Source organism: Porites lutea, chromosome 8 (genome assembly GCF_958299795.1).
Source record: "Porites lutea chromosome 8, jaPorLute2.1, whole genome shotgun sequence".
NCBI classification, from domain to species: domain Eukaryota; kingdom Metazoa; phylum Cnidaria; class Anthozoa; order Scleractinia; family Poritidae; genus Porites; species Porites lutea.
In genome coordinates this window covers 12,013,383-12,036,213 of record NC_133208.1, presented here as the reverse complement: position 1 = coordinate 12,036,213, position 22,831 = coordinate 12,013,383, and the positions used below count along the sequence as shown (strand labels likewise).

The 22,831-nt window shown below is 40.0% G+C and overlaps 1 protein-coding gene, 1 long non-coding RNA gene and 1 pseudogene across 2 annotated transcripts in view; 1 reads left to right on the top strand and 2 right to left on the bottom strand.

The window, feature by feature from the left end:
* The window catches only part of LOC140946419 (uncharacterized), a 126,474-nt gene that overhangs the window by 68,410 nt on the left and 35,233 nt on the right, over nt 1–22,831 (bottom strand). The gene's annotated exons all lie outside the window — the stretch shown is intronic.
* Nucleotides 3,287–5,934, top strand: LOC140946421 (uncharacterized). The gene is made up of 2 exons (XR_012166848.1): nt 3,287–3,873; nt 4,690–5,934. It is a non-coding gene; the product is annotated as an uncharacterized lncRNA (long non-coding RNA).
* Nucleotides 11,804–22,161, bottom strand: LOC140945062 (uncharacterized; annotated as a pseudogene).

Below are 22,831 nucleotides of genomic sequence, written 5' to 3'. Positions count from 1 at the left end.
AAACGAATTTTCAAACTGTTTTTGATTTGAAAATTGGAAAAATTTGATTTCACTAAATTGAATAATGAATTCAATAATCCATTATTGAAACCAATAATGATTTCTAGCTGTTCACGCTTCAGGTAGTAAAAGTTCCCAGACAGTTATATTAAGAAAAGGAAGCATGCAAGCCTTCTCAATAGGGCTTATGTTTATTTATTGATATTTAGTGCCCACATCTTTGATTCTCCATACTTAGGTTGGATTGCTACATGTGACATCCAGTTGTGTTATATTTTATGTCCAGCATTGCATTATAATTTATTTAGATCTTCCACATGAATTGTAATGAGTGTGATTCTTTACAAAACACACAATGACCCACCCCCAATCATCGTGAAATTCTCTTTTGGCCCACCCCTTTTCTCTAAAAGAAATAGGCCTGGCCCACCCCATGATTTTTCCCCCCCACCCCCCCACATAAATAATGACCGGTCCCTTACTTTGACAGCTGAAGCTGACAGAGTTTTGTGTCAACTTGTGATGTTTTTAACTGTCTTTCTCCGCTGAATGTACAAAATGAAATTCTATTGCTATCAAGAGTCTTCTGTTATTCATAGCTAGTTTGTTTATTGGGTTTTTGGTTGAGAAATACGTCGCTTGTCAAGGTCGGAAATCCGACTTCGGATGGCATCGTTTTCGTTTTTCACCTTGCTTGATGCGTAAGAGGGTTGAAACGTCTGAAGCGATTCTGGCCTTACTTGATAGTTTTCAGAGTATCTCGAATGGTAAGCCTGAGTAATTATTGTATTTGATGTTTGTTTTTTATATCTAATTTAATGAAGTCGGGCGTAGTTTATGCGGCTATTTAGTTTATGCACGTTTGTAAGATTTGAGACAATGATCGATCTGACCGAGTATCAGGTTTGATTATAAGCTTATAGGACTTTAAAAAGCCTTTAGACATTTTCTCACTGCAAATAGAAAGAAAACGTTCCAAAGAATATTTAGTTATAATTCTGGCTGTAAAAGAAAGCTTTGAGCGATTTTCTTGCCTCGAGTTCATCTTTGAAAAAAGCAAACGCCGGGAAGCCGGCTTAAAACATAAACAAGGATTTTCAGAGACACTTTTTACTTGTCTTCGTGAATGAAAATTGTTGTCTCTGTATATGTTTCACCGAATTATTATCCTTTTATTGAATGTTAGTAGTCTCTTTTGCAATTTTAATCGCTGTGCCGTTTGTTTTCCGTCGCTCACGAACATCGCTTGCAGGAGTAGTCAAAATGCCGCGTGTATCAAACGCTTTTGAAGATTACACATAGTTATAAAACCGTTAAATAAAGAAATAAACATAATAAAGTTTTTATCATGTTAAAGCGTATAACTCTATTAATCTTTATTTAAACAGTGGACTTTGGCGCTTGTCAAAAGTGAGAACCGGCAAGCCGTATAGGTGATTTTAGAAATTTTTTTAACAGTTTCGGTAAAAGCCCACGCGTGCTTCGATCGACCTGAATGTTGAATGAGTACAATTTTTATTGCAAAATTGTGATCTGTCCGAGGTCTGTACGATAAAAAAAGTGTCTCATGGTACTGTTTCACCTCAGATAAAAAGTATAAAAGGTTGGTTTACACGTCCCCAGAATTGTTAGCAAGATTTTGTAAAATAAATTGTAAACTTTTCGAACGCAAAAAATTGGGCCTGATTTGTTTTCCGAGAATTTGTTTTCCAGGCCTAATCTACTGTGATCAAGAGCCATTATGGCTCTTGAATGTGATCGAAGATGATTGCTGTTTTTTGGGTGTACATATAAGGCTATCAACTCGATGTAAGATTAAGTTCACTCTTAGCTTGGACTGTTTGCAAATTATTTTTCTCTAAAATCACTTAGCCTTTCCCTCAAAAGTCACATGGATGTGCTCTAAAGTTAACTGATTTGTAAAATACAATTGCAAGTTTATTGTTTGATTTAAATTATAAATTCCAGTTAATAGGAGCTTCGCTTTTAGCCCTGGCTAAATCTATATATTTTATTTATACAGGAACATCTCGTTTAGCATCAAGCTAATCTTAAAACAGCCCTGTAAAAAAGTACCAAGAGAAACAGTATACAAAGAATACCACACTAAAAGTACTGTGTAAGACACGTGACATTAAAAGATTCAAATTATAGCCTGGCGCTTGAAGACCCTTGAAATGCCGTTTCGCCAAGGACTTAAACGTATTTAAGTCTGTTTCCGAACTTCTAAAAATATTAGAGGGGAGGGAATCATAGGCACATGCACCATTGATCCTAAACCTGCCCTGGTATTTGATGGTTTTAGCCAAAGGCAGCCTCAACTGATTACGTTGTCTCGTGAAGTGAGAGTGGATTCGGTGACCGTTGCCAAAGTCACTCAGCAGATAAGGTGCTAATGCGTTGGTACACTAATAGACACGGACAAATTTTAGGAAGGAAGTTACGGCGTGCTAGCTTGCAGTTGGGGCCAGCCAAATACAGTAGATAGTTCGTCAGACTTAACAGTACGTGGCCCTCGATTATATATGCAGCACGGCGATTAAGCTTGTCTAAGTAGGATTTACTACCATATCCCAAACGACCGCACTGTCGTCAAATAGATCGTGTTATATAATGTAACAAAAGTAGACTTAGGTAAGACTTTCAAAGCGCGACGCCGTAACGCTAGCCTGGAGGAGATCTAACTTACGAATTCAAAGAAACAATACACTAAATCTGGAGTGCAAAGAAGTCCGCGATCAGTTTTTAGAAAACCTCCATTTTTCCATACATTTTCTACAATTTTGATACTGTATGGGAAAACCAAGGTTTTCTAAAAACTGATTACGGACCTCTTTTCACTCCAGATTTAGTGAATTGTTTCTTTGAACTCGTAAGTTACTCTTTTCAACGAGAAGGCATCAAATATATGAATTCAGGAATAGTCTATGTGCAGCAAAATACAGTGAAACCTGTATTATAATTAAGCGGACACCCTCGGGGAATGCTGTGGTGTCCGCTTAATACAGGGTGTCCGCCTAATACAGGTTTCGATGTATATCGTCATATGAGGTATCAAATGCCATTCAAATGAACAGTGGAAGCGTTTATAATACTCCCAGAAACTATGACGATAGACGTTTGCATTAATTTCTTCATCAAAGTGAACCAATATTGATCATAGTACCATAAACATGGATTGCAACTCAAATTCGAAGAAATCAGATGAGTGAAACAAGCTCTATACAAACAAAACGAAATAGAAAACAATCCTGCACTGTGAAACTCATCAAATAAGTTCGTCAAGTCACGTTTTTTAATGTAAAAATCGAAAAATTTGTGGGTGGAAATTCGAGGCAATCTTTCGCATTTCCGGTGTCTGGCATGTTGGGCGGTGGAATTTAATTACAAGTGTCCGTTTAACACAGGTTGGCAACAATAGAAATGGCCCCTTTTAGGTACTTTTTAGGTGTCCGCGTCCGCTTAATGAAGGTTTCATTTAAAGTAAATAAGGGAAATAAATTTGGGGACTTCGGCTACTGTCCGCTTAATACGGTGTCCGCTTAATACAGGTTTCACTGTAAATATAAACAACATCACCAAATAGTGACTGCTTAGTAGCTCTCACTTTAACGTTGGCACATGAGAATTTTACCTATAAACTCACCTCGTACAGAATAGTAAAAAGTAACACAGGCTCAAAGTTTGTGCCAAACTTCATAATCGAAGCTTCGACTCAGAACGATGTAGGGCTTAACTTGTATGTCTCATGTCAATGACTGACAGTTTTTTCTGGTATTTGTGGTTTATCTCAGATTTGTTGTGAATCGACAAGCCAACAAACTTTGGTTTCGTGTGAAGGTTATGCCTAAAAAACCTTTAGGCGATGTTAAGGTATGTTTGATTTCATATGCCGAATAGATTTCTGTTTGGCCATTTTCCATTCGTCAATTCTTGTTTTTAGACGTGTTACCCATAACACCTTGTAGTACATATATGTAGTATACACATAATATACCATACATTAGTAAAATCCAACTAGTGGTCTATTATCAATGCTGCGTCCTGATTGGTTGAACTGCTACTAGGCTATATGTTATAGCGCACTAGTAGCGAAAAGCGTCGGCTTTGTGGCGGCAAAAAACGAAAAGTCTAGCTTTAACTAGCTAAAGTTGTTTTGTCTCGATATTTTTGACCAACTAGTTGGATTTTACTAAAACAATTATTCGTCTCGCCCTGATGGCCTCTGAGTTAATAGCCCATTCGGCCTTCGGCCTTATGGGCTATTGATTCATAGCCCATTCGGGCTCGAGGAATAATTGTTAAATGTATTCTGTTGTGTTGTGTTTCTGTCTCATTTCTGCCTCAGCCTCTTCTCCTTACTGTAACGATCAGTGTGTCGTTTTTGCTAGTCTTCGAAGATCTATATTTTGTCTCATATAGATCTAATAAGATCCGTCATTTCTCACTGGTTTGTCGCTGTGTTTGAATCAGTTAAATTTATTTAACCACGTAACACCTAGTGCCACAAAAGTGTACGTTCCTTCTTTTGAGCTTTTGAATACGAAATACACCCCTCGAAGGAAACTACCTTAACAATTTTGTGACCTATTGGAGCGTTTTTAGGCACATTTGACAGTGAATTCCAGTCATACTGTTCTCAATAGCCTCCGATATAAGGTTACTGACGTTTTGTGTTTATTATTGCAGTTCTCGATGATTATGCAGTATGACTACAAGCATACAGCCACAGCTTTGGTTCGAGGCAGCCAGGAATCTGAGGAGCAGATTGTGACGCTGAAGCATAAAATGCATATCAATCTTGGTCCCGTACAAAGTTAATGTTAAACATTTATAAGGACCAGGGGATTAGAATAGGTAGTGGTTTAGGGATATAATACTTGATGAAACATTTCTTTGGGTTTTCTGGGAGTCCTTCTCGGCGACAACTATTCGCTATGTGAGAACAAGTGTCCATTTTAGTATGGAGTATGGATTGTAATGATATGGACTGTTGTTGTATGACCAAGGTCAATCAGGATGCTTCTAACCCTGGACACTACCATATGTACGAAAAGCGTCGACGTTTTGGCGAGAGAAAAAACCAAGGTGGGGTGGGGAAGAGGACCAAACTTAACGCGAAAAACAACTCACCCATCCCTCCTCATTTAATTTGCACTTGCCCCCAACTTTCTGCTTTGTACGCATGGCAACTTTTGCTACTCGGCTTGAATGAACCATTTACTGGTACGTATATACGATGTGTCCCCTTTATGTACAAACGGCCCCACTGTCACGGGAACGATGCCACTTATTAAATGTATCTAAACTCGGAAAGATTTCCCACGGCTGTATAAAGGCGTTCCGAAAGAAAGATTGTTTGAGACTTGATTCAATAACTATTTCTTACACCCAAGAAGCAAAATGTACGTCTTTAAAAAGATCTCACTTGCGGCTTAAAACTAAACATTTTTTTGTCCAACAGCGTTGCCTCAACAGTAGGCACTTTACGATCCCACGACGTGACGGCAACGAGAACGCCAAAAACAGCAATAGGTTTAGTAGGCAAAAAAAAACTTTGCACGTGCATCTCACTTTTTTGTACATTTCTTTTCCGTTTTTGCGCGACTATGACGTGAAATTGCCTAATTTTACTTTTTAGGGGAGACGGAAACAAGCGACGAGAAATTTTTTTTCTCTTTCTAACTTTGAATATGGTTCTTAGAAGTTCAACTCTGGGAGGGTTGGCCTACATTTGACAAAGTAAGTGAGTTGGAATAATCGCGATTAAGACCGAAACAACGCGAATTCCTTTTTGAAGCGACGTTTTCGCTGCCGTCGGGTGATCGGATCGTAAAGTCGCTAGTATTAGGTAGAGTAGCCAGGCCTTAAAAAGTTATCCGTTGCTCTAAATGTACTATCACAAATACCAAATAAATTATTTAAAGGAGTTAATATAGGTGAGACTGGACTTCTGTGAGATCCCTGACCCAAGAAACAACCCTACCCTTTACAACGCACAGCTTCCCCCCCCGTTATAAAATAAAAATCACTTTGCTTTATGGGTTTCCTGTTTATTGGGATGTTTTTTCAGATTGGACTTTCAAGACGAAACTTGCTCGCAGGAACCACACAAACCCTATTTTACTTTTCACCTGCAATATAGCCCGTGAGCAAGCTCTCCTGTTGATGCTTCACTCGAACCAGCTTGCTCGCAGGCGACCCGCAATACTACTCACAAACTATTAGTACCCAAACTAGCCTGTCCACAGACGTTTTTTCTTGCTCGGGGGTACCCAATACCGCAAGACCGTAAGAAAAATTGGCAAATACCGAAATACTGCGTCAAAAATCGACGAAATACCGATACCACATTTATTTTCTGTCACGCTTACTTTAAGGTGTATCCATCTCGCGTGATTGTTTATCTCAAGCATTTATGAACCAACAATCAACCTCAGCCATTACGAGGAAACTTGAGACGACCTCGAATTCAGTCGGTTCAACGATCGAAAAGGATGCCCTACCAATTTCATAGATTATCTGTAAGAAATTGTGCAATCATTTACCTTTAATCTACTGATCATGACGTGCATTTAGGTGGCAGGAGAGCGCAATAAACAGTACCGCAATACTGTAAAGGATCTTCTTTTACCGAATACCACATACCGCAGGGCTAAATGATACCGCACTTTAAAATACAAATTACCCAAATACCGCTTGGAAAAAAAGCTCCATACCGCTGCAATACCATAAGCCCCCATGTCCCCCTCCATGCTGTTGAAGAGCTGATAGAAAATTTGGGCTTAAAACATCCAATTATATTTGACGTTTACAATCTTGGTCAATATTATCATAGCAACAACCTTTCATCTTTCAGTGTTAGTATGTTGAAAGACATGTGCGGGTATTTCGAAAGACCTTGCAAATCTAGGCATCTAAAAAGAGACCTTTTAGCCAAGGTTTCAGACCTTGTAAAGGAATGTGAATGCACCAATCAATAATTTCATTCTGTAACTTTACTGCGCAAGAGCTTGAGTGCCTGGTTTGCTGTCCAATGTTATATGACAAGTTGTGCGTAGTGCATTGGTTATTATCTAAATGTCGTAAATATGTTATTGTGGAAAAAATTATGAAGCATTTTATAAAATGAAGTTGCAAAATGAGTGAGGCACTTTCATCGATTTAAAAATCCTACCCACCTATCTTTTTTATGCCATGTCCTCCCCAACATTTGGGTGACCCTATTCGGTGGAATGGTGAAATACATGGAATATTGTAAAATACGGAGTACGGAATACTCTAAAACACGGAATTTACACAATATTCTGTATTTGATTTGAACTGGACTGACAAAAAAGCAGAGGCAAAGAATACTCGGTTGTTTTGAAATATTAAAAATTCAATTTTCGTACTGCCGTAGGCTACACTATGAGACAAAGGCTATGTTAGCTACATTTTATGGCACCTGATACTAGTCCTTTGGGGAAAAAAAACCTAATTTTTGGGCGTAATGAACTCAGTTTTCGCGAACTCCAATATCTATGAATGATTCTCGCCCAAAAAAAAAAAAGGTTCAGATTTCTTTCAATAGACCGCTGGCCAGAAGCGTCGACTCGTGACCCCACAAAGCTCAGATCACGCTGAGGCCAAAACGGCGCGGCGGTTAGGGAATTTTTTCTTTATAAGTCCATCGCTTGTGAAAATAACATTAGATTGTTTCACTAAACGCTTTCTGGCCGGGAAAAAGTTGCTTTCCTATTTGTGCATTCGTTTAGATTCCGCCCCAGTTTAGACAAATGGCGTCAATGGACGCTGTCACGCGACGACATTTTCCAGATTCAAGTTTCGTCAGCAGATGGTAATTTCGAGTTATTTTCTTTTTCCGCCTATTTTTCGTCTTCCTTTCTCTTTTAATTCTACGTCCTTCTACTTAGGATGGTCTCTGAGCGCCTAGCAAGGATTAAGGTGGCGTTTACCACCCTATCCACAGCCGTATAGGCAACAAAGAAGTGTTTCGCCGAAGTAGCAGGATAACGGTAAACACGGTAACTTTGAACGCTTTGTACAACGTCAATATACTTTGGCCGAAAAATGTTTTTCCAGAATCGTAATGTATATCCCTCCAATGTCTGATTCATCACTGTGATTGCTTTCAACAGCGTTGGACTTTTGAGAAATAATTATATTAAAATCAGCTCCAACGCTCTATCTAATTTAATATGCAATATTTGAAAATTTATTTCTTATTCGCTTCGGCAGTTTTTCGATGTTTATCGAATGATATTGCATTAAAAGGCCTCTTTCTTCATCACTGTGTAGTTTTCTCATTATTTTGCGTTGCGATAGTGATTTCTGAACCGTTTTTTGCGAGGGCTTATTTTAGGCCTGATTTTGCTGCTGTCAAACGGAAAAAGTTTGTGGCTCGATATTTTTCGTTTAAAGCGAAACTGAAACAAAAGAAATTCATTTTGGAATAGTAGTCGGTAACCTCTACTTGGGAGATAAAAATCGGCCGATTTTATTTTTTAGCCTGAAATCATCGGTCGTTTCTTAGGCGCAGGGCCTCTTAAGATTTAAGAACCTACAGGCTGACATGAACCACTTTGATCCTCGACGTTTGTTAGTGGCACACTTTGCCTCGCTTTCGTGTGGATCAGCAACACAGCTGACCATTGCAACGTTGGCTCAAGCACGTGCTTTCTCTTGAGCGTCCTTTTGCGAATTTCACAACCCACAAGAACGACTTCACAGTTCGTGTTGGAAACCTTCTGTGTTTGGACGGGGAGGAGGGGCAGGCAGGTACTAGTGGTACTACTTTCAAAGCCAAATTGATTGTTTATTTTGAACAGACGGCGCGTCACCAATAACATGCAAATTCGGAGTGAAATTGTATCCAAGTTTAGTAACGCATTGTTATTTTTAAGTAACAACTATAAAGGAATGCTCGTCGCTAATTCAAACATCGCGTAGATATCCAATTAATGTTAAGTTATATGTAATGTTAGAATAAAAGCAGATGTTATATATGGAAACTTTGCGTATGGTCCGGAAAATTTAGTGTCGATCGCGTGCGAAACCTATTTTTCTAGTCCCGATTGTTCTAACCCTCGCTTAGTCGCTAACTCGAACATCGCGCTTTTATAGTCAAGTCGATTTCCCCTGGATTTCCTCCATACAGTAACTGTGATTTTACCCTCGCTAACTCGAAGTAATTTTTGTTTCTGTTCAGATCATTTCTCTATAACTTTACCCTCGATAACTCGGACCATGTTTTAAGCGCATAGTCCAAAAACACAAACAGTGTATAGTGTACTGAAGTCCGAAACATTGAATTTATCTCAAAACAACAGTACGTCGCCGTGTCAAGTAAAATGAACCTCGCTTCAGCCAAGAGCCCAGAAATTTTAATACATAACATGGATCGCTGATTTACAAAACAAGACTATCGTAGCAAGGGAAAATTCAGAGTTGCGTGGAAATCCGCCATATTGCACGCAATTCAGTGGCAATTTACGCGCGTGTAAGTGCTGCAATGCCCGTGGCCTGTACTGTATAATAAAATTTAGACATTAGTATCGAAAATCTCCCAATATTTTTTCCAAGAATTAAGTAATATGGTAACGAAATTCTCTGCTCGCAACACTTCACCTTCCAAAAGGAACCACTAGTAGTACTCAAGTTTATAAGAACCTGTTAAGCCTGGCGAGGAAAAGAGGTTCTTATGTGCACAATATAAATAGCCTAAAATGTTTTGTTCAGCATGTATTGTTTAGTCAGCAAGCATTCTGACTATTTTTTTATTTAGCTTGGCAAGCATATGTTTGTTATTTAAACTAGGTTTAAACCATATATGTACTAGTAGTGTAATATTTCTGTGAATGACTATGCTACGACAAACGCTGAAAATTAAGAACCTATTAAAAACCTAATCAGCTTGATTTGTCAAAAAGTACCCTGAAATAATATAAGAACCTGTTCAGCCTGATCTCGAAAATTCTAGGTTCTTATATGCGGTTAACGATGTTTACTGAATATCTTCATTTCTTGAACTGTAAAAAGCATTTCAATTGTTGATGAAGTCCGCAGTACTCTTTGAACCTGTGCAATTACCAGTTGTGAAAATTGCAAAGAAACAAGTTTTCGGCGCAAAAAATTCTGGGGAAAAGCAATCCTTCGAGCTCTTTAGTCGCGGGCAACGGTCAGCGGGACAACACTTTGCTGGCGTTGCCACACTGACCAAAAAGCCAGAAGACTCTGGGTACGAGATTGTGTCGCGGAAGTAATGTGACCACCCACTGACCAAAGAGCCCTGGGACTCAGATATGGGTGGAAAAGAGGTAATACAGTCAACTCTCTCATAGTAAGCACTTCTCATTGGCGACTGCGACCACACATAACCATTTTGTTTCTCATTCAAATGCTGTTTCAAAAACTCTCTCGTAAGCGACCACTGATTAAATTTTTATTAACGACCTCGACCACTTTTTCAATCAGCAATTTGACATATTTTGTTTTCTGTTCCCCGTAAGCGACCATCTGGCATGATCACGAATGACTGTAAGAAAACCATTCCTCGAATGTCACAAAAGTTCAGTTTCATCAGTTTTTGATAGCGCTGACCAAACGTGCTGACAGTTGACTTACAAAAAAGATTGCTGTATTACGATCTGAAGGTAAAAAGTGGATTGTAACATTTATGCAAAATGTCATGCACAAAGTTTCAACAGTTTCATGTATAAGATTATTGCCAGTTGTCTATTTGCCTTAGTTTTAGCTTTTAAGGTAATAATTTTATGTAATTAGAGAGGTTAAGCATCCGCATTTACGTCAAATCGCAAACGTGAATTTGTACCATGTGACCAAGTTTCCTCTACTTTTCATTTACTGTTCATTATTTCTACACCTAAAGTAGTATTTTTACGCAATTTTTTATCCATAAGAATTGTTTTGAGCTGTTTTTATCTGCTCATTTTCTATTTTGAGAAATTCTCAACTTGAACCTGACGTTTGCCGTTTGCCGTACCCGTCAAGCTTTAACTCTCTATTATGCTAATCAGTAGATCAGTTTGAGCTTAAGCTAGCTTATTTTCCTGATTTTTCCCGTCGACGACGTCCTGTAAGCCAACCACTTTGTCCTGCACCAAGGGTGGTCGCTTACCGTGACGTGGGAGTTGACTTATGAGTAGGGGTGTAACGATTTCCTCGAGCCCGAATGGGCTCTGAGTCAATAGCCCTTGAGACCGAAGGCCGATTGGGCTATTGACTGAGAGGCTATGAGGGCGAAAGGAATAATTGTTTTAGTAAAATCCAACTAGTTGGTCAAAAATATCAAGACAAAACAACTTTAGCTAGTTAAAGCTAGAATTTAATCCTTTTTTGCCGCCAAAAGCCTGCGCTTTTCGCTACTAGTGGGCTATAACATATAGCCTAGCAGTAGTTCAACAAATCAGAACGCAGCATTGATAATAGACAACTAGTTGGATTTTCAATATTCCTTGCGATTCGATTTCGATTTCGATTATTTCGATTTGATTATGTAAATGTTTCGTAATTCTTATAACATAATGCGTAATGTAAACAACATGCAACCCTAAACCCTCAATTTGAGAATAGTAATAGGGACAAGAGGATTCACAGCCGCTTGGTCGTTCGTCGCCATGTTTGAGAACCTGACAAAGAGCGTTTCGCACATGGTTTGCCTTATTTGGAAATACTCAAGGGGTGGTGAAAGGATACCATTTTTCCAGGTAACACAAAATGGGGCACGAACTGCAATCGTCTTTGCTCGTCAATCAAAAACGCACATTTCAAACAGTGCAAAAATCGAATCAAAATCGAAAAGTGGAAGCAAAGAATCGTGAATCGAACCAAACGATCATAATCGCGATTAATCGAGAGTTCGATTAATCGTTACACCACTACTTATAAGCCTCTGTACCTGAACTTGAAAAGCTTCCCTTTGCCTGTGCCAGGCTCTCATATTTGTCTCATCGCGAAAATAAAACAAACCAAGCGGGACTGCACAACACTATCTTGAAGTCAACGCACTAAATAATTCAGTGAAATCAAGCTTATCCCACAATTCAAACTATCTGCAACAATCCAAGATGTTTCCCTTGGCACTGCTTGTTAACCCTCACCCACGCCCCCACCACTACTCGGTCAGGTTCCTAGGCTCCAGTTTTTTGGTGTTCGTGAGTAAGGTACTATTCATGTGCGCTTACACGATATATGTTTTTAACTTTCAAGATGGCGACTGTGTGGAATTATTCGTTAGCAAATCGAGTGAGCCCACCATGGTTTAAATCGTGTATCTTTCAGCAAATATGGCGTGAAGCATGCCTTTCCCATACACTAGGTAAGTTGTGGACTTTTTTCCAGCTAAATTGTGATGAGATAAGAGCTTCTAAAAACCATGTTCTCGCCATGATGCAGCTAAAAGAAGATCTATTAGAATGATTCCTGGATCTGGAACCTGTAAGCTTAAGTGTTCGTCTTTCAAAACTTTAAAGTTCATTCGGACACAAAATGGGTGTACTACGTTTTATAACAATGTCATATAAAACGAAAAGTGAACAGAGTGAGTGGAAAATACATGACCCTATGATAAATGCATGTGGTTATGGGGGAAAAGGACATTTTTTTTATCCGCACGGTCCCCCCTAGGGATGACTGGAATCCGAACCCTCAAATTTTTGTCGGCGCCCTTTAAAAATTAAAATCCGAAGGGTACCTTTTTTCTCGGCACCTTTGACAAATTTGTCCGAAGGGTCCAAATTTTGTCGGCTTGTTTGAAGAAATAATCTGAGCCCCCCTATTTAAAAACCCGTCATCCTTAGAGGTGGTGCTGATAAAAATGGAACGTCCCAAAATTGAGGGCATCATCGTCATCATCAGTCGTCATTGTCATCGTCTTCTTCATCATCATCTTATATTTCATTTGATAATTGAGCCAAAGGGCTGATGTGGTCCTCTCCTACATGTAGTGTACTCAGTGGTACACTGAAATGAAAGCTACATTGTTAGCGTGGCTATCATACACAAAGACAAGGTACAGTGAACAAGGTTTCTAAAGAGGGATGAGTTTACGTTCTTTTTGTACTCCACAAGATTTGAACAACTTTCCTCCACTATCTGCTCCATTGAAATGACATGTTGTGTTCAGTTCCTGAAGCTCCCCTCCAAGAAGCATCCATGCGGTTATTCGAAGGGTTTTTAAAGTAGCATCTATTTACAGTCAGTTCGGCAGAGGATGCCAGAGAAGTAGACGACTGTGGATCACCATCAATGGCCATGCTGAACAACTTCATCGTTGTATGCCGAAATTAAAGAAACCTTTAGTTGTGCTTTCATCTATAAGAAAACCCAAGAAAAGCTGAACTTAGACACTTTTAAGGTCTGGTTCGTAGGTGTCAATATTGGTGACAATCGCACCATAAGATTAAATTTCGAAGCCAATGGGGTTACGTCAGCAGGAAAATTGTGATAGACTACGAGGTAAAAATTACTTCTCATGCTAGAGATACTCACCCCAAACACAGAGGTCAATCAAATGTGACATCATCTCCAAGAAGTTCAAAAGCAGCCCAGTGCCTGAAATGGTTGTAAATTGCTGACTCTCTTAACTTCTTGACAGACAGGTGAAGAGCCTCACTTGCACTCTTTTGTTCGCGCATTAAACTCCTGTAGAACACGTTCATGAAGGCTTTGGTAGCTGCATCGTTAACAGGCCATAATGACATAAGAACGGAGCGAGCACCAGATCCAAGAAACGCCCGAGCTATTCCGACAACTCCCTCGGCTGTCATGACTTTACCATGACCACTATTGCAGCAGCTGAGTACTACCAGCTTAGCCCTTATGCCGACGTTTGCAATGTCCTCCATTGTCAGCATAAAATCTTCCTTTTTTACAATTTCCGTGGCACCTACGTTTGGTGCAAGGGCAATTTCTCCTCTCTCTGCATCACCGTGGGCTGCAATATGCACCAACCCCACACCCGGGATTCTTTTTAACACCTCACCCTTAGTGGCATGCTCTCCAATAAGCTTTACGTATGGTGGTCTAACATACCGGCATACCATATCTGCTTCAATTCTGGCATTTGGTAGAGGTTTCAAAACACAGACTTTTCCATCAAACTCTACACGGCCAACCGTCGGGTCTCCCACAATCAGTGCACCAGTTTGAGAATGGTAATTTTCTGGGAAACTTTGAATGACCTGAAGCGATGTCAGAGAGGGAATTAGGCGAATTCGATAGGTTTGGGACAAGTGCTTTCCACTGGAATCTTGCAAGGCTGCAAATGGGACCAAGAACAATCCTCCTTCTGGGATTAAGACAATCTCTGGACCTTGGATGAGACCAGTAAAAGGCGCAATTATCATTTGGTATAATTTCTTTAGATTGGCCTCTCTTTCTTCTTCTTCGTTACCCCGGAAATGGTGATGACTGGTTTCTTCACTTTGCCCCTCTGCTGTTGACGATTCGTCTTCATAGATTTCTGACAGTGATCTGTCTTCGTATTCTTCTCCGTCGTCTTTTGGCAAGGATTTCAAAGTGTTCGTTACCAAATCTTGCAAAGACGTTCCTTCTTTCTCAATTGCTGACAGCTCTGTTCCAATCTTGAAGTTTATTTTGCCACTTTTTTCCATGAACCAGAGATAGATTTGCTTCGTTATGATGCCCATGAAAAGAAAATCACTTCGCTGTTTTTCTAAGAGGCTTGCTAACGAGCTCAAAGTAAATTCATTTGTTTTGTTGATCTCCTGGATTCCGAAATTAGAGAATATCAGGTCTACAAGTGCACGAGCTCGTCCTCGTTCGGCTGTACAGAGGGCATCATCTACCTTTCCAAGAGAAATCAACATCAAGGTAAGTCCCTTGTAAAATGAAATGTTTTGATCATCTAATGAGAGCTTGTCTTCATCTTTAAGAGACTTTCTTATATTTTCGTGACCTTTTATGCTCCCAAAGAAATAGTCGGAAGCTTTTGAGAAACGTTTCTCGTGAAAATGGCTCATGGCTAAGCCGTACAAAACAAGGTGTTCTTTTCCCTTGAATCCAGTTTCCTTGAAGATTTCAAGTCCTCTTTCCAAGTAGTTGATAGCCTTCTCATGCTGGCCAAGAGCATATTGAACATTGCCAAGGTTGACATAAGAAATTCCTTCTCCTTCTCTGTCGCCTACTTCTTTTCTGATTTTAAGAGCTTTCTCCTGAAAATGTATTGAGTCATTATATTGGCCAAGAGCATTGTGTATGCTACCGAGGTTGTTGTATGATGTAGCCTCCCCTTCCCTGTCTTGTATTTCAATGCAGATTTCGAGTGCCTTGTTTTGATATTCAATTGCTTTTTCATATTGGCCAGAGGCACGGTACATGCCTGCCAGGTTCGTGAAAGATGTTCCTTGTCCCATCTTGTCTTCGATCTCCTCATCAATTTTGAGTGATTCCTCCTGGTACTTTAGAGCTTTATCGTACTGGCCAAGAGCAAAATACACATTACCAAGGCCACTGTAGGAAAGCGCCTTAGCTTTCTTGCTGCCAATTACGTTGCCTATGTCAAGTGCTTTCTCGAAATATTCAATAGATGTCTTATAGTGGCCAAGAGTGATGTAATGGTATCCAAGAGCGTGGTAGGATCTTCCCTCTCTCCATTTGTCACCAGTTACTCCCCTGATTTCTATTTCTCTCTCGTGATATTTGATCGACATCTCAGTTTGTACGCCAGATTCCCTCGGAATAGGATCTCTTCCTCTGAATGCATCGATGATTCCACTAGAACATTTTCCAGGCCTAATAGATTTTTTGTAAAGATCGCAAACGTAGTACACACATTGAGCAGGTCTTTCGTCATATTGATCTTCCTGTTGTCTCTCTCCAGAGTCGTTCTTGATCTCCTGCGCTTTCTCCAGGTAAATGGCAGCTTCCTTGCGTTTGCCAAGTGCATTGCACAAGGTGTATAGATTCTGGTAGGATGCAACTTCTTCTTGCTTGTCTCCAATTTCTTTACTTACCTCCACAATTTTTGTGTAACACAAAATAGACTTCTCCAGTTGGCCCTGAAGATGATAGGCACTACCAAGGCCTTTGTAAGATCTCAACTCTCCTCCTGTGTCACAAATCTCTTTACAGACCCCCAACGCTTTTTCATGATACGATAGGGACTTCTCATACTGACCAAGGGCGCAACAAGTAATGCCAAGGTTGCTGCATGATGCTGCTTCTCCATATTCGTCTCCAATCGCCTTAAAGATGTTGAGAGCTTTCTCTTGATACTCAACCGATTTTACAAATTGTTGCTGAGCATGATAGATTGTGCCTAAATTACTGTAAGATGTTCCTTCTCTTTTCCTATCTCCAACTTCCTTACTGAATTCGAGCACTTTCTCTTGGTGTTGGATTGATTTTTCTAAATGGCAAAAAAAATAATTTGCTGTACCAAGGGCATCGTGAGAACGTAACTCCCCTTCTCTATTGCCGACTGTTGAGCAAATTTGAAGGGCTTCTTCTTGATTCTCAATAGCCTTCTCATACTCGCCGGCAGTACTATACAAAAGGCTCAGGCTGCTGTGACAAGATTCCTGCCCTGCTTTGTCCCCGAATTCTTTCTTGATGTTGAGAGCCCTTTCGAAGCAGTCAACGGAGTTCTGATGTTGACCAAAAATGTAATATAATATGCCAAGGTTGTTGTAAGAAGTTCCTTCTCGCACTTTATCGCCAGCCTCTTTATAGATCGCGAGTGCTTTCTTTTAGTACCCAAGCGACTTCTCATATTCCCCTTTAGCATTATACACAGTACCAAGGTTGCTGTATGACGTTCCTTCTCCTTGTTTGTCTTTAATTTCCCTGCTGATTTCAAGCGCTTTCTCTTGACACTCAATTGACGTTTCATAATGGCCAAGTTGTAGGTAAACCATACCGAGGTTATTGTAGGACGTTATTTCCCCTTCTTTGTAGCCAATTTCTTTCCTGATTTCAACACTTCTATGACAGGATTCAATAGACTTCTTGATCTGGTTGAGTGCACAATACGCGGAGCCTAAATTGTTGTGGGAGGTTCCTTCTCCTTCCTTGTCACCAATGGCTTCCCGGATTTCAAGACTCTTCTTATGATTTTCAACAGCCTTCTCGTACTGGCCAGTATCATAATAGAGATTTCCAAGTTGGCTGTATGATCTTCCCTCAGCCTTTCTACTACCAGTTGTTCTAAAGATTTCAATTGCCTTCTCTGTGCACTCAGTCGACTTCTCAAACTGACCGACAGCATGATACAAGATACCAAGAAGCAGGTACGATCTTCCTTCCGCTGGTTTATATCCCAGAGCTTTACAGATTTCCAGAGCATTCTCGCTGTATTTGATAGATTTATCGTAGTGGCCAAGAGCCTTATACAGAATACTGAGCTTGCTACATGATGCTTCTTCTTTCTTCTTGTCACACAGTGATTCGCCGATGTTGAGGGCTTCCTTGTGGCACTCAATCGCTTCTTTACGCTGGCCTAGAGCCTCATACACATTAGCGAGGGCACTGCGTGTTTTATGCTCGCCATGTTTGTCATCAAGGGTCTTCAGAATTTCAAGGCTGGATTTATAATAGCTGATAGATTTGTCAAACTGGTGTAGGTCGTGGCAAATACTTCCCAAGATGTGATAGGAGGTACTCTCTGCTTTTCTGTCTCCAACTTCTCTGCAGATTTCGATGGCTTTCTCGTGAAATTCTAGTGACTGCTCCTTGTGTCCCAAATCATCATACACATCGCCGAGATTCCTGTACAATTGTATTTGCTGTTGCTTGTCACCCATGGATTCGCTGACTTGAATAGCTTTCTTAAATTGCCCGATACATTTTTCATATTGGCCAAGTGCATGGTAAATACTTGCAAGATTGACGCACGAGATAACTACTCCACGTTTGTCGTCAATGGCTTCTTTTATTGCAAGGGCTCTTTCTTCAAAGTCAATCGCCTTTCCATATTGTCCACGAGCGTACCATACAAGACACAGGTGACTATAGGATGCCATCTCTTCCCGCTTATTGCCAATTTTTGCACTGATTTCGAGACTTTTCTTGAAATAATCAATCGCGGTGTCATACTGCTGTAACTTTCTGTATACACCACCGAGGTGGTTATAAGATGTCCCTTCCCCTCGTTTGTCACCAGTTTCTTTCCTGATAACCAGCGCTTTCTCGTGATTCTCGATTGATTTCTCGTAGTGGCCAAGCTCGTAGTAGACGCTGCCAAAGTTGTTGTAGGATGCTGCTTCTCCGTGTTTGTTACCGATCGCTTTTCTCATTTCAAGTCCTTTCTCGTAGCAAGCCAATGCCTCTTGGTACTGTTGGAGATCACTGTACACGCTACCTAGTTTGTTGTACGAGTCTCCCAGCCCTTGCTTGTCCCCAATCGTTTCATAGATTTCAAGGGCTTTCGTCTGATATTCAATGGACTTCTCAAACTGGCCAAGGGAATTATACACACCTCCGATGCTGCTGTAAGACGCCCCTTCAGCCCGTTTATCCCCGATTTCTTGACTGATTTCAAGAGATTTCTGTAATAGGTCGAGCGACTCTTGATGATTAGCAAGAGCATCATGTACGTTACCGAGGTTTAGGTAAGCTCTTCCTTGTCCATGTCTGTCTCCTATTTCTTTGTGGACCTCAACTCCTTTCTGGTAATAGTTTAACGATTTCTCGTATTGGCTAAGAGCATAAAACAATGTACCGAGATTATTGTACATTGTTCCTTCCATCTGTCTGTCTCCAAGCGATTGGGCGATGTCGAGACTTTTTTCATAATACTCCAGACATCTTTCGGATTGGCCAAGAGCAAGATATGCTGCAGCAATGTTGCTGTAACATTTGCCTTTCCCGCGTGTGTTTCCTACCTCTGTACAAATTTCAAGACCCTTCGTCGAGTTATCGATCGCCTTGTCATATTCACTAAGGGCAACAAACACTGTGGCAAGACTGTTGTAGGCCATTCCTTCTCCTGGCTTATTGCGGGACTCCTTGCTTATTTCAAGACCTTTCTCCAAGTACCTGATCGATATATCATATTCGTCAAGAGCAAGGTACACTTCGCCGAGGCTGTTGTAGGCATTTCCTTCCCCTTTCTTGTCTCCGGTTTCTTCGCCTATCTTAAGAGCTTTCTTTTGGCAATCGATGGATTTCTCATACTGACTGAGAGCATGATAAACATTGCCAAGACAATTGTAAGATCGCCCCTGGCCGCGTTTGTCTTCTAGTATTTGTCTAACTTTCAGCTCTTTCTCGAAGTTAAGTATCGCCTTGTCATAGTGACCAGTAGAGTAATACACTTGACCAAGCTCGTTGAATGAATCTCCTTTTAAACTTTTGTTGCCAATTTCTACACTGATCATAAGTGCATTTTCAATATGCGTAATTGACTTATCGTGCAGACCAAGAGCATAGAATGCGCCACCAAGATTACTGTGCGCTTCCCCTTCTTCTCCCCTGTCTCCAACTTCCTTGCTTAACGATAGCGCTTTCTCGAAGTACTCGACGGATTTCTCATACTTGTAAAGGGAATCATAGGCACTTCCAAGCTTGCTGCATGCACTCAATTCTCCAGCTTTGTTCCCGGTTTCGCTACAAATCGAAAGAGATTTTTCAAAATACTCGATGGATTTCTCATATTGACCGAGATCGTCGTAGGCGCTACCGAGGTCGATATAAGAATTCCCTTCTGCTTCTTTGTTGCCGGCTTCCTTGGAGAGTTTTAAGGCCTCAAGTATTTTCTCCACTTTCTCCATGGTAAGACGTTCCTGTTTAATGAGAATGAAAACCAAGGAACTATTTTCATTTATTCTGCCGGGAACTTCGCAAGCCGTTTGTGGTTTGCTTTCGTATAAAATTGAAATTGCTTTATGAATCAGTTAAAACTCGTACGAGTTACTATTGCTATTCAAAACCAAGCAAGCAAGATCACTGATCTAACCTGTTCTAGGCCAGACCTTCACAATGGATTACTCTTGTGTGTGACCATAGGAACCTGCGCACGTGTTATTCCTACACCTAGCGGTCGCTGAGAAGAAGACCCACTATGGGTTGCCACGGGCCTGGGGTTGCCACTGGTATATAATTTTATTGCATATTAACTTTGGATCCCAGTGTGATATATCATCAAGGAAGTAATACCGTAATACTCTCCTGGTTGGATCACCGAAGATCATTGGGAGCCGTTCCAAACCCCCCTAATATAATCAATGTCTTCCAAAGACGAATGAAAGCCACCCAAAGGTTTCCGAAGATTTCCGAAACCTCCTGAAGATTTATAAAACGAGTATTACACAGATTGTCGAAGCATACCCAAAGGAGTTCGAACATTTACTCGAAGGTTGCCGTAACCTTCGGAAGAGTAATCGAGGTTCGAGTTTTACAATTGCTGAAGCATACCCAAATATTTGAAAATTGGAAATGGCTCTAAATCCTACCTAATTTCTTTTTAATTGCAAAAAGTTCTGTCTTAAAGCTAACATTAAGGGTGTTTTTAACAAGTTGTATGCTATGAAGATGACCACAACTTGTTAACCAATGGCTGGGCGATTGTGTGATACCTATATTTCAGCATCACTTGACAAAGAGTGGAAGTTTTGATCCGTCAAAGTATAATGCTGGAAAGTGCTGAAACTGTTACCAGCCACCTTATGTCTCTGGTGTGTAAGAGTTGACCACAGCTAAGCGCTATTTGTCATTGTGGGGATTTATTGCTGTATTCTACAGCGTTACTATGCGAATCACACTTGCAACGTTCTTTTTCCTAGTCGGAAAGACTTGCCTCTGAGTCTATGGCATTTGTGTTGACCACATTTGATCCATTTGGTTAACACAAGTAAACGAAAGCTTCGATGTCAACACAACATCATTATTTCTTCTCTACCTCGTAGTTGGACAGCAGTGACTACTGCGTTATACACAGTGGATGGGGGGGGGGGGGGGGGGAGGATAATCTGTGCAACATCTAGTATTTGTGGCTGAAAAGGAGGATGTCTCATCTATGGTAAATGGAAACGATCGTGAAGCCAAATATATGACAATCAGGAATATTTTTCAGGTAATAGTCTCAAGAAATAATTTGAAGTCAGGCATTAGATGACGGATGTAAGTTATAATATAGAGTGACGAACGAGATCATGATGTTTTCACGTGACTCACATCTTCGTTAATTACAAAGGGTATTTGAAAAGCCATTTGAAAATAAGAAACAAATAACAGTGTTTCGTCACGCAATTAAATTAACCCTTAATACCTAGTGTAGATTTACCGGATGAAGCAACATTCTTTTATTGCGAGGTTTATAAATGCAAAATGGTTTTAATTACCAAAAGGAAAACGGAATCTTGCATTTCCCCAAACGCAGCAAAATTTTCTGCAAAACTGGTTTGGTACATCAGTTTCCCCATTACTACTTAACAGTGAATTCCGAGCAAGTGAATATGAATAGGTAATAGCATGATTTGTAGTGATATTTGGCATAAATACCACGAGTGATATTTCGAAATTGTTATAAGTAATTTCACAAGCCGTTAGGCCAATGAAATTTGAGACAATTTTGAAATATCACGAGTGGTATTTATGCCAAATATGAAATATCACGTACAAATCATGCTATTATTTGTTGATACTACTACCCGCAAAAGGTTTGTAATTTTCACATGTAGGAATTTCAAATTAAGCTGAAATACCACTGCTCTAAGCCAATCAAATCGCAGAAAGTTTTCATGTAGTAGTATAAATGACTGAAACATCATAAGTTTGAACTGCGGGAGAAAAGTATACTTACTACATTAAAGATCAGAGCAGTTGGGAACGCAACTTAAGCAGTTGCAAAAATAAAGCCTGAAAAACATTCAGGATATATAAACTATCGAATCCGTCACAGATTAGGAAGTCTGACGTCGCATCACTGTAAACAATGTCTAAATGCTAAACTCAGCTAGCTGTAAATTTCAAATGCTACGTTCTCGAAGATGTCATGAATTCACTTATCATTCATCCCAGTTCAGACCCACATTAATCCCTTTATGCCTGATCGCACACAGAATATTCAAAACAGCACCATAGGGAAGAAACTGCGGTAAATTTTAACATCTAAGAATTTATGCAACAAGAACTTTTCAAGTAAAAGAAATATCAAACATACCTACTGTACAATCCCACACTTACTTCCCTTCTTACTTCCCTGATTCAGGTTTTTAATGGCACCAACTGCAAGAAAGCAACTGCAATGATGAATGAAATAACTAAAACACACTTTTAAGTTATAAAAGATCACTGTTCAAACCCTAGAATTAGATTCTAATACATACCATTTTTAAAAAGCTTGAGATCCAGAATCCTTATTGTAGAGTTGGTTGACGACATTATTTCCATAATCAAACCCAATTTGTTTGGCCAAATAGAAAACAATAGACCTTGTCACGGTTTTCAACGCCATGTTGACGAGTAGGCTAACGCGTGAGAAATTACAGTGTTTGTATGAGAATCTAATGTCGAATAATTTCCGTAAAACGGCTGTTCTGAAAAAAATATCAATTGTAAACTAAAGCTACAAAGCAAAGGAATATCCTAAAAAATTTGGGGGGCGTACCTGTGCTTGAATTTCTCCAAAGGCTTGCTTTAGCTTTTCCATATATTTGTCTGTAATTTTCCCGGGACTTTCTTACAGACAAATGTATAGAAAATTAAAAAAAGTGGTTCTAGGTCTTCCAGTGCATGTAACGCCTTAAAAATTTTTAGGAGAATCCTTAGCAGTGAAGCTTTAGTTTACAAACCATATTTTTTTCAGAACGGCCGTTCTACGGAAATTATTCGACATCAGATTCTCATA